Source organism: Ipomoea nil, unplaced genomic scaffold (assembly GCF_001879475.1).
Source record: "Ipomoea nil cultivar Tokyo-kokei standard unplaced genomic scaffold, Asagao_1.1 scaffold2144, whole genome shotgun sequence".
NCBI lineage: Eukaryota > Viridiplantae > Streptophyta > Magnoliopsida > Solanales > Convolvulaceae > Ipomoea > Ipomoea nil.
In genome coordinates this window covers 2,247,029-2,257,294 of record NW_017618572.1, presented here as the reverse complement: position 1 = coordinate 2,257,294, position 10,266 = coordinate 2,247,029, and positions in this window count along the sequence as shown.

The following is a 10,266-nucleotide window of genomic DNA, read 5'->3' as shown; positions in this document are numbered from 1 at the left end:
ATAGATAGAGAAATTTAATGGCGCAGGTATGTAGGGATTATTGTTACGGTACTAAAGATTTATATATATATATATATATATATATATATATATATATATATATATATATATATATATATATATATATATATATATATATATATTCAATATGATGTTGCAGGGATGAATTGTTAAAGATGTAGGGGCGCTGCTGGGCTATTAAATATATAGGGATTTGGCGTTTGTAGGTGTTCAGCTCCTGCTTCAGAGTCTGTACCTCTTGTTTCAGTTTTTCTTCTTGGGCCAATGCCTCTTTAAGAAGCAGATCTCTATCGGCTATTTGAGTTTGATACACTTTCTTTGCATTTGTTACAATCCCTATTTCACTAGTTAATCTACGATTTTCTTTCCTTAGTGCTGCCCATTTGGGATACAACTTATTAAACTCAATTTCAAAAGATGATTCACTTGACTCTAAATCTTCTGCAGAGATATACTCACCTCCCTCTGAATCAGCAACATCTTCATGACACGGTCCAGCAGCCATATGTGCAGTAAAGGCAACAAAATTACCAGAAATTTCGTCTGGACCAGATCCTCCTGTTTCACCGTCCAAGTCATCATCACTCCAAGTAACTGCTGACATAGATTTCTTGCGTCGAAGATAGGTGGGGCACTCTGCATGTACATGTCCGAAGCCCTCACATTCATAGCATCTGATCCCTTTACTGTTGGTTTCTCTTTGGACTGTCCTGGACGTGAACCAGAAGGCTTGAAGGTTGATGATCCTAATTTACGACTCGCTTTAGATGATGACGCTCCCTTTTGCATATTCTTGTTTCGTGAACCTTATGATACCTGTTTCAAAATTTTAGAAAACTGTTTAGTCAGAAATACAACTGGATCATCACCTATTTCACCTAAATCAGGTATACAATTATTTTCTTCAGCGGTAAAAGCTACAGTTTTTTGTTTTTTTCGTGTGATCTGTTAAGATTTCCATCTCATAAGTTCTTAGATTCCCCATTAGTTGTGTTACGGTCTTTTTCTCCCAGTTGTCATGTTCCTGGATAGCTGTAACGTTCATCCGGAACCGAGGTGGTAGAGATCGTAGAATTTTTTTCACCAACTTTTCTTGAGTGAACGGTTCTCCGAAGACCATAGCTCGATTTGCTAGCTCTTGCACACGAGTGTGAAAGGTCACGATGGTTTCATCTTCATTCATCCGGAGCTCCTCGAAATCTGACTGTACCAGTTGCAGTTTTGATTGTTTCACCGACGTTGTGCCTTCATAGGTAGCCTCTAGAGCTTCCCATGCGCCTTTAGCTGAATCATGGCCTGCAACAATAGGAAATTGACTTTCATGAATTAGCCCATAAATAATATCTAGTGCCTTATCGTTGTGTCCAGCACTCGTTTTCTCAGCTTGGGTCCATTCATTTTCAAGTTTCGTCACTCGAGTTTCATCCTCACTGGTACTGGCTTTGGTTGGATGATCCCAGCCTGTTACAACGATACACCGTACTGCTTCACCTTGTGCTTTGAGATGAGTACGCATGCGCACCTTCCAATATGCATAGTTGTCACCGACTAGCTGGGGAAGAGCCTTAGTATGCTCCATTCTGTAACACTCAACAACCCGTGAGATCGAACAATTTAACAAAATCAAAAATAATAATAATAGCCGCTGAAGAATTGAGTTCAAAGGGCATGGAGTAGCCAGATCGACAGACTAATAACTTAAGTCTGGTGGCTCTGATACCAATTGAAAATGCCCGTGTATCTTGAAATCAATTTAACACTAAGGATTCTACTTGATTTTATGTTACGAGACAATTTCGTTGTTTAATTAAATCAATTTAATCAAAGAATAAATAACGAAATTGAAAGCATAAATAAAGTAAAGACACAGTAGAATTGTTACGCAGTTCAGAGCGCTTCTCCTACATCTGCGGGGCAACCCACGCCTGCCCAATCCACTATAGATGTTCACCATGGAGTATTACAAGAGGTAACTACAAACGGCTCACAGCCTTTACCACTACAACTCTTCTTAAACACCTATTCAGGACTGAACCGTGCATGCCATAACCACCTTTGGTGTATCTCTTCAGCTGTCACAGGTACTGACTTGAAGTACAGAATTAAATCACAAATATAACATAATCAATATTAAAGCAGTAATATAGGAAGCTTGCGTATGTGATCAGAATTTCAGAGTTGCCAACTTCCTCTTTCGTTTTCCCTTCCTTATATACTGTACGCAAATTCCATTTCCCCACGCCTTGATTGTAGCTTTCATGTGGCTTGAATTCTTCTCAACCACATATTCCTTAATTTGAGATCTTCAGACTTGCTCTTGGTTCAACTCATTAAAGAGAAATCTCCACCACACATTTTAGCTTGGTCCAATAATACTAATTACAACTCATACTAATTAACATTACTAACTAATAAAATAAACTAATAAATTAGCCAATCTAACGTGTACTAATTTGTAAACTTACAATTGACCTTCCCTATGGATATTCCATCTTCTGATCGACTATATATATATATATATATATATATATATATATATATATATATATATATATATATATATATATATATATATATGTTCTTGTAAAAGTGGGGATCGGAACTTCCTGGGATCTATCTTTAATTTCTTTCATTAAGCTAAGTTAGATTGATAACAACTAACAGCTTTAATTAGAGTTTTCTTGGAAATTAAAGATACAATTAATTATTTTCAAAAAAAAAAGATACAATTAATTATGTGGTTGTATTCTGTTTAATTTGCATTTAAATTTAAATGTAGTTCTGTTTGACAGGTAATTATGATTATAGTATAATTTTAATAGATATTTGGCTGAAATTGGAAAGTTTTTAGTATATATGGACCTACCTTGTAGTATTTGGTTTGTGAACTTGCTTTACCATGGTCCACACAATGTTATGTGGACAATAACAAAAAGTACATTTTTAATATACTAAATGTACATTATTTTTGTACTGAATGTACATTATATAATATAATGTACACTCAGAACAAAAATAATGTACAAATATTTGACAAGAAAATGAGAAACATATGATAACAACATTAGCGACGCAAAGAGCGGATATCTCGTTTGCTCTCTCCACGATTGCATTTCGCTCCTTGCTTAAATTGGCGGGCATTAGGGATTTTGTCTCCTCAATTTCAATCATTTTTCTTTTATCTTTGATTTGTTTATGATCAAGAAAATTTTTGTAATTGGAAAATTAGTTAATTAATTTGGTCCAATATTTTGGTGATTTTGGTATGTTAGCTAGTATTGATGGTATCAGATGCATTAGTTGTTCTGTTAGATTTAACAAAGTACAAGAAAAAAAATTATATTTACTGGCACAGTAGATGAGCGAAACGCACACGTGTTTTACTTTTCATTTGTTTTACTCAATCTAATGGGACCCACATAAACGTGTACCAACATTTGACCGCAAATGGAGAAACATATGATAACAACATTTGTGGCACAAAGAGAGGATAACTTGTTTGCTCTCTTCACGGTTGCATTTCGCTCGTTGTAAAACATTTCCATCTGGGATCTTGTCTCCTCACTTTCACTCATTCTTCTGTCGGCTGAGCGCTGAGTTAGGGTTTGGGGAATAATGGGTAGTTGGGGAAGATAGAATATTAGATTATTAGAACTTAGAAGGGTAGAAATTTGATTATTATTATTATTATTATTATTATTATTATTATTATTATTATTATTATTATTATTATTATTATTATTATTGTTATTGTTATTGTTATTGTTATTGTTATTGTTATTGTTATTGTTATTGTTATTGTTATTGTTATTGTTATTGTTATTGTTATTGTTATTGTTATTGTTATTGTTATTGTTATTGTTATTATTATTATTATTATTATTATTATTATAAGGCTCGTGAGCTGCTCGACGAGCTCAATTATTAAACGAGCCGCTCGAGCTCGAGTCGAACTAGGACCGAGCTGCTCGCGAGCGGTTCGGCTCATTTACACCCCTAGAATTTGTCAACGGTAGAGTCTCTGATGAATAATAACTTGAACAAATAATCGCTGCAAAAAAAAAAAAAAAAAAAACAAGAAACATAAATGGGAAATCAGTGAACGCGAGGAGGCGGGCTGCGACTCCTATCTCTACAGTCCTTCGAGAGATTAAGAGACATTGCGAGACAGAGAAGCAAGAGATGGTTACGCGGCTAGCCGGCTGAGACTGCGATTATGATTTTAGGGTTCACAAACGAAAAGTTTGAGAGAAAGCGCCAAAAAACAAAGTTTTGGTGGGAATTAGATTTTAGTGAAATTAGATATCAATAGTGAGAGTAAGAACATCTTTCCTATCAATAGTGAGAGTATACTTTTAAAATAAATATAAAAGTAAAATTTCGTCACTAAATCATAAACTTTTATCTAGAGTAATTTTTAACCCTCACAAAAACTATGCAAATAATACATTTAGTGAGGAGTTTTTCTACCCGTCACTATTTTTTTGTCGTTAAAACTTGTTTTTCTTGTAGTGTATATTTGTGGGATATCTAATTTAAAAATCTAGGTCACAATATGCGTGAGGTCTATGTACTATAATATTTTGTTCAATTTACTCCCTATATATCAATTTTGTTTAATTTAACACACGTAGTTTATAAAGTAATACACTTAAAATATGATTAAATACCATTATAAAATGAAGCCTATGAAGAATTTTATTTGTATTAAGAATTTCCGTAAGAAAAATAATATATTGATATAAAAAATAATTTAATATATGTTGATAAAAGTTAACAATGAAGAATAAATTTTAATATTTCAATTTAATCATCGCAAATATACACGAGTTCTGATCTATTTTCTATATACTAATATAATTGTTATAATAATAATATAAAAATAAAATGTCCATCATCGTTGTTGTTGTTGTTATTATTATTAAAAGATTAGAAATAGTTTACAATGAGTAAGTTAAGAATAATAAATAGTTAATAGTATATTGGTAAAAATAATATATACACATTATCATATATATTAGAGCAATATAATAAATAAATTGATTTAATTTACGTTTTAATTAGTTATTTTCTAAAAAATAAATGTTAAATTTATATAAAAAAGGTTTATTATTATTATAATTATTATACAATAACATAAATATTTTTGATATTTTTCAAATTTGATAATCAAAATTTATTATTTTAATAAATTGTAAAAGATAATTGAAATTTAAAATTTTAATATAATTAGTGTTTTAGTCTTGTAAATTAATTTTCGTACGTGCGTGGTGCGTGCGATGGACTTTTCTTTTTTTTTTTTTTTTGTTTTCTTTTATTTAAGATTTCAATGTTATGTTGTTAATTACTAACTCTAATTAGTAATTCTATATTTAATTTGCAGCTTGTAGAGTCTATGGTGCAAGCACTTGAAGCAGCCCAACTGTTCCAATTTGCAGGGGCACAGAATAATTGTATTTGACTACAGTTGAAATATCATTCTCTTCAATATTTTCTTTTTAGGTTCCAAACCTTCATTTCGATATAAGACTTTCTTATGAAATTTTCTATAATGTCGTATAGACTGAATTATATTATAAGTTTTTAATGTTATGATTACAATATTTTTTTATTATATATTCGGAGGTGTTTTGTTAAGGGTTTTGAGTTTAATTTATTGGGGAGTTTAATTGTTCCTAAAAGGTTGAATCCCCAACGTAAATCATGGTAACTCAGCTGAATACTGAGGCTAGACATTTGCTTACTGCGCACAAGGACCCCCTCACTTTGAGAGGTTGCTCCCACACTGGCACTGATGATGAGACTTAATCTCGAATCATTGTTATCAAACTTTACCCTTCTGACTATTGAACAGTTAGAGTCTTACTAGGCTGTTAGAGGTTGTTTGCCTATTCTTTTGGTTGTTTTCTAATCTCATCCTGTATAAATAAGCTCCACCAGGGTGTGAATAAATACAATACATAATATATTTTACCAATCCTGACCAACTGAGCTGCCTAAAAAATATTATTCACAATTGAGAAGGGGGAGGGGGGTAAAGGAAGAAGATATTGACACTATGAAAAGACGAATAATATACCTCTTAACTCAACAGAAAAATAAGGCTAATGTAACGGATAGACCATTGGTGAAAATACTTTAATAATCAAGGATTACATTTGACAAAATTAAAAATAAAAAATGACTAAATTTGAATAATCACGATAGTCAGAGGATCTTTATTAAAATTTACCCTTTATAAATACAATCACAGTTTTTTTTTTTTTTTTTTTGAAAGCAAATATTTTCAATTAAAATTTTTGATGATAGTTTTCAATTATTTTATTCTTATTGGAACTCAAGAATGGAGCGTGAAAGTGGAAGCAACAATGGCACGCCACCAAGATTTCGGCCGGTACCAACGCTAATTAAATACTCCGTATTTTTTTTTTTAGTTTTCAAAAAAATACTTTCTTTTTAATTATAATAATTCGAAATATAATATTATACATATATATACACACTGTATTATATATCTTTTAATGTATGAGTACAAATACAATATGTGTATCGTGCATGCACACATGTTGCACGTAACTTACACACACACAAAAATTAAAGTACAACTCCTACATTGTTTTTATATTTCTCCAAGAACGGAATGAGAGACTCACCTGCAAGGAAAAGAGGGATGCAATGTAAAATGAAGACTTTAATTTTTTTAGTCATCAACTCATTGTATTTATAGGTGAAAAATATGAGAATTATAAATTTGTAAGATTTTTCAAAAGAAAATTGTATTTATTTATTTAAGGTATTGCCATAATTAATTTATTATATTGATACTCATAATCAAGTCATTATATTAATATTCCTAATTAATTCATACTATATTCAAGAAAAAAATTAATATTTAGAGGACTAAATAATGTCAAATAAAAAGGCTTGGAACATAATTATAAAATCGCAAAAGTTGATGGAACATTTTTATAATTAAATACTAGAAACATGATAATTGTTTGTTAGAAAAAATTATATAATCCAACCTGTTGTGAATTGGAGCCTAGATTTTAAATGTTTACTCTCTAATGTGTAACTTATTGGGGTTTTTTTTTTTAAGAAAAAAAAATTAAATCAAGTAGGCGCTTATTGTGCATGTATTGGTCCATTATTTAGGTGATTTTTGTATGTTGGCTAGTGATGATGGTATCAGATGCATTAACTGTTTTAATTTGTTATAGATTTTAAAAAGTTTAAGAAGAAAACTATATTTACTCGTCCAGTAGATGGCGAAATGCGCACATGTCTTACTTTTCTTTTGTTTTTCTCTCTCTAACAGGCCCCACAAAAATATGTACAAATATTTGACTGCAAATGGAGAAACATATGATAACAATATTTGTGACGCAAAAAATGAATATCGCGTTTGCTCTCTTCACGATTGCATTTTGCTCCTTGCAAAAATTATCATCTGGAATCTTGTCTCATCACTTACACTCATTTTTCTTTGATCTTTGATTTGTGTATAATCAAGAATATTTTTGTAATTGCAAATTTTATTATTTAATTTGGTCCATTATTTTGGTGAATTTGGTATGTCGTCTAGTGATGATGATTTCGGATGCAGTCATTGTTTTGTTAGATGTAAAAAGAAGTTCAAAAAAAAAAAAAAAAAAGTGGACTTACGTACTCGCCCAGTATAGTAGATGCATGAAACGTGAACCTGTCGTACTTTTCCTTCGTTTTTCTCTCTCTAATGGGGCCCACAAAAACGTGTACAAATATTTAATCGCAAATGGATAAACATATGATAACAACATTTTCCACGCAACTCTCTTCACGATTGCATTTCGCTCCTTGCAAAAATTGTCCATCTGGGATCTTGGCTCCTCACCCGTCCTTCTTTGAACTTTGATTTGTGTATGATCAAGAATTTTTTTGTAATTGGGAAATTAGTTAATTAATTTGGTCCATTATTTTGGTGATTTTGGTAAGTTGGCTAGTGATGATTGTATCGGAAGCATTCATTGTTTTGTTAGATTAAAAAAATTCAAGAAAAAAAAAATTAGATTTACTTTTCGAGTAGATGCACGAAATGGACACGTGTCTTATTTGTCCTTCGTTTTTTCACTCTCTGATAGGGCCTACAAAAAGGTGTACAAGCATTTGATTGCAATTGGAGAAATATATGATAACAACATTTGCGGGCAAAGAGTGGATATCTCGTTTATTCGCTTCACGATTGCATTTCGCTCCTTGAAAAAATTGGAATCTGGGATCTTGTCTCCTTACTTTTTGTTTCCTTGAAAATTTTTGCAATTGGGAAATAAGTTAATTAATTTGGTGATTTTTGTATGTCGGCTAGTGATGATGGTATCGGATGCATTTATTGTTTTGTTAGATTTAAAATAAATTCACGAAAAAAAATGTATTAACTAGCCCCGTAGATGCGCGAAACACGCACATGTCTTACTTTTCCTTTGATTTTCTATCTCTAACGGGCCCCCACAAAAAAATGTGTACTAATATTTGACTAGGAAAATAGAAACATATGATAACAACATTTGCGAGCCAAAGAGTGAAATCTCGTTTGCTCTCTCCACGATTGCATTTCGCTCCTTGCATAAATTGGCGGGCATTAGGGATCTTGTCTCCTCAATTTCAATCATTTTGTTTTTTTTTTTTTATCTTTGATTTGTGTATGATCAAGAAATTTTTTATTATTGGGAAATTAGTTACTTAATTTTGTCCATTATTTTGGTGATTTTGGTATGTTAGCTAGTGATGATGGTATCAAATGCATTAGTTGTTCTGTTAGATTTAACAAAATACAAGAAAAAAAATTATATTTACTCGCCCAGTAGATGCGCGAAACGCGCACGTGTCTTACTTTTCTTTGGTTTTTCTCAATCTAATGGGACCCACAAAAACGTGTACAAACATTTGACCGCAAATGGAGAAACATATGATAACAACATTTGTGGCGCAAAGAGTGGATAACTCGTTTGCTCTTTTCACGATTGCATTTCGCTCTTTATTTTCCATCTGTGATCTTGTCTCCCCACTTTCACTCATTCTTCTTTGGGCCAGAAAATTATTTGAGTGGGGGCAAAATAACGATACAATATTGTCCTATTGTATTACAAATAGGAATTTAAATATACAATTGTAGTACGAATAGAAAAGTAGGAAAGAATATATTCTATTACGAATTGTATTACACTATTTTACAATATTAGATTAAGAAATCTAATGTATAATTATAGTACAAAAAGTAGGAAAAAAAAAACATATTTTTTTTAGGAATTGTATTACACTATTTTAGAATATTAGAATAGGAATTTTAATATAGAAGTATTGTATGAATAGGAAAGTAGAAACAATATATTAAAATTTGATGATTTTGGGCGGGAAGTTAAGTTGATAGATTTTGTTTTTATATATATTATATATTATATATTATATATTATATATTATTATTATTATTATTATTATTATTATTAGTAATTTTAATCTATAATTGTATTGTCAACTACCATGTAGTGTGATAGCATCTTGGTTACCTATTTAAGTGGATGGTCGAATCATAAGTACTTCAAAAATTGTATAACCATATTTTTACAATATTACGCAAACCTTTAATAGTACAGAGGAGTCTTTTGGGCGTGAAATTAAAAAGAAAAATTTTGTTTTTATATATAGTATGGATAGATTCTTACATAATTAGTTCTGAAAAGAGCTTTTCTTACGTCTCAGAACCCAGAATAGGGGGCAACATACATAAGACAAGAAGAAAAGTAAATGGTAATGATACAAAGTAATAATACATGAAAATGTCCATTTAATGTACAGTGGAAGATGTATGAGTTGGTAATTGCTATCAACTGGTGCTGCCACTCCTGCCGCTGCCAGAGAGGTCTCCAGAAATTGCAGTCCCATATGATACCGATCGTGCGTGTGAACTGGAAACCGAGACTTAAATAGTTGTCGAATCTTGAAAAGATCTCTAGGTGGAGGCTGCCTCTGCGCAGTCGTCGTGTCATCATCCATATTTTTCCTCTTTCCAGCTAGTCTGTGTCTTGTTTTGAATTTGCTTGAATCCGAGCGATCGCTCGTAGATGGAACAGATCCTGAGTGTGCTGAAGGAATGTTGGTTTGCAGGCACAGAGATATGACAAAATCAGCATCTGGAGATGGGCCCTCAACAGGTGGCAAATTTGAGATGAACGCTGCCAATGCAGGTGGCAATGATTTAAGAACATTTGC